Raw genomic sequence first — 2,941 nt, forward strand, 5'->3', positions numbered from 1 at the left:
GTTAATTTGAGATAACATGACATGAGGAAGAAAATTGCATCTTACCAACCTAAAACTCAATTTATGTAGGTTAGAAGATATTATGTGTAATTAAACTTGGAAAATTCATATTTACAATAAAATCCTATCAAGGTGCATATATCATTTTTCATAGATTAGAAGATTGTGATGTCAAGCCTTTAATTTGAGATAATATCAACATGTAGAAAAAGTGACTTATCTCCCCTCCTCTAACCTCTCTCTCCCTGGTAATATAATGGAGAGTAAATATTCATGTGTATACTTCTCTCTCCCTCTCTAACCTCTATAGTTGTGTTCCTACCTTTATTCCTCTCTTCATGTATCTTCCCCTCCCTCCTTTCCCCTATATATATCTCTATCCCACTCTCTATTGGATCTATGTTGTCACATAATACTACCATACTTTTTCTCTCCATAGGTTTATCTCTCCCTTCCTCTCCACATATCTACCTCTACATGTATGTCTCATCATCCACCTCTCTTTATCCTCATCTATACATCACACTCTCTCTTTATTGTTAGAATATTTAGAATAACTAAGAGTTGTGGGGGGGGGATCTATAAGCTAGTTGTTAGTGTCATACCAATTAAGAAACAAAATTTTAAAGCCAATGTATTATTGTACTTTTAAGAATATTTAAAAAACTTTACCTCGGGTGTTCTTGCTCCTAGTCTCACACCTCTAGCAAAATAAGTACTCTATGGTGTTATCATATTGCTTGTTGCACCCTTTGTTGTATATTGTTCACATATCAATCTGGAGTGATCTATAAAATATATATATTTAAAACTTTTATGATATTTAGGTGATTAAATGATATCATGTCAAAACTCAAAAAAACAAACAAACCTGTGTCCCCTGTCCACCGAAGACCATTGCCATCAAATCATTTGTGAGTGTGAAATTCCCACCTCTATATGAATAAAAAGTATGCCCATAATGTATACATGGATAAGATGACACTCCATCCTAAGATGCATCTATATCTATCCCATCACACATGTGTTGACAGCTAAAACAAAAACATTGATTGGGCCCTGAAGACTGTAATGATGCGCATGATGATAATGTAGGTGGCACAAGTGGTGATGAAACTAGTGTTGTAGGTGACACAAGAAGAGATGGCATTAGTGGTTTAGGTGACACAATTGGAGATAACACTGGTGGTGAAAGTGATGCTGATGGAGCTATCGTAGGCTATGATGACTGAGGTGCCATAGGTGATGATGATGGAGTTGTCGCATGTTGTGATGACCCTGGTACCATAGGTGATGATGATGGAGCTGTCATATGCTATGATGACCCGAAAGGTGCATCTAATAATGGTCATGGTTCCATAGGTGAATGAAAACCACCTAACTATGAGCTATGTTGAATGATAACATCTGTCAATGATGCAACCCCACAAAAGTCTGTAAATCAATAGACTCCTTTACAATTGATGGGATCACAACATGAGGCATGGTTTTTTGTGTTGTACATCTCCTCTCATGTTGTGGTACTATCCTATGAGCTCTAGGTCTATCCTGCACAAAGCCTTTCCCTCTACCCTAGAATTGACGAATGTCAAAGTAATTTGGCTTCTCACTAAGGATGAAATCACAATATAGCTTTCTCAAAAAATATAGAGGGGGGGGGGGGGGGGGTTGTTGGGGGGATCTATAAGCTAGTTGTTAGTGTCATACCAATTAAGAAACAACATTTTAAAGCCAATGTATTATTGTACTTTTAAGAATATTTAAAAAACTTTACCTCGGGTGTTCTTGCTCCTAGTCTCACACCTCTAGCAAAATGAGTACTCTATGGTGTTATCATATTGCTTGTTGCACCCTTTGTTGTATATTGTTCACATATCAATCTGGAGTGATCTATAAAATATATATTTTTAAAACTTTTATGATATTTAGGTGATTAAATGATATCATGTCAAAACTCAAAAAAACAAACAAACCTGTGTCCCCTGTCCACCGAAGACCATTGCCATCAAATCATTTGTGAGTGTGAAATTCCCACCTCTATATGAATAAAAAGTATGCCCATAATGTATACATGGATAAGATGACACTCCATCCTAAGATGCATCTATATCTATCCCATCACACATGTGCTGACAGCTAAAACAAAAACATTGATTGGGCCCTGAAGACTGTAATGATGCGCATGATGATAATGTAGGTGGCACAAGTGGTGATGACACTAGTGTTGTAGGTGACACAAGAAGAGATGGCATTAGTGGTTTAGGTGACACAATTGGAGATAACACTGGTGGTGAAAGTGATGCTGATGGAGCTATCGTAGGCTATGATGACTGAGGTGCCATAGGTGATGATGATGGAGTTGTCGCATGTTGTGATGACCTTGGTACCATAGGTGATGATGATGGAGCTGTCATATGCTATGATGACCCGAAAGGTGCATCTAATAATGGTCATGGTTCCATAGGTGAATGAAAACCACCTAACTATGAGCTATGTTGAATGATAACATCTGTCAATGATGCAACCCCACAAGGAGTCTGTAAATCAATAGACTCCTTTACAATTGATGGGATCACAACATGAGGCATGGTTTTTTGTGTTGTACATCTCCTCTCATGTTGTGGTACTATCCTATGAGCTCTAGGTCTATCCTACACAAAGCCTTTCCCTCTACCCTAGAATTGACGAATGTCAAAGTAATTTGGCTTCTCACTAAGGATGAAATCACAATATAGCTTTCTCAAAAAATATAGAGGGGGGGGGGGGGGGGGGTTGTTGGGGGGATCTATAAGCTAGTTGTTAGTGTCATACCAATTAAGAAACAACATTTTAAAGCCAATGTATTATTGTACTTTTAAGAATATTTTAAAAACTTTACCTTGGGTGTTCTTGCTCCTAGTCTCACACCTCTAGCAAAATGAGTACTCTATGGTGTTATCAT

Source organism: Cupressus sempervirens, chromosome 6 (genome assembly GCF_028749045.1).
Source record: "Cupressus sempervirens isolate cs-2001-9-10 chromosome 6, ASM2874904v1, whole genome shotgun sequence".
NCBI classification, from domain to species: Eukaryota; Viridiplantae; Streptophyta; class Pinopsida; order Cupressales; family Cupressaceae; genus Cupressus; species Cupressus sempervirens.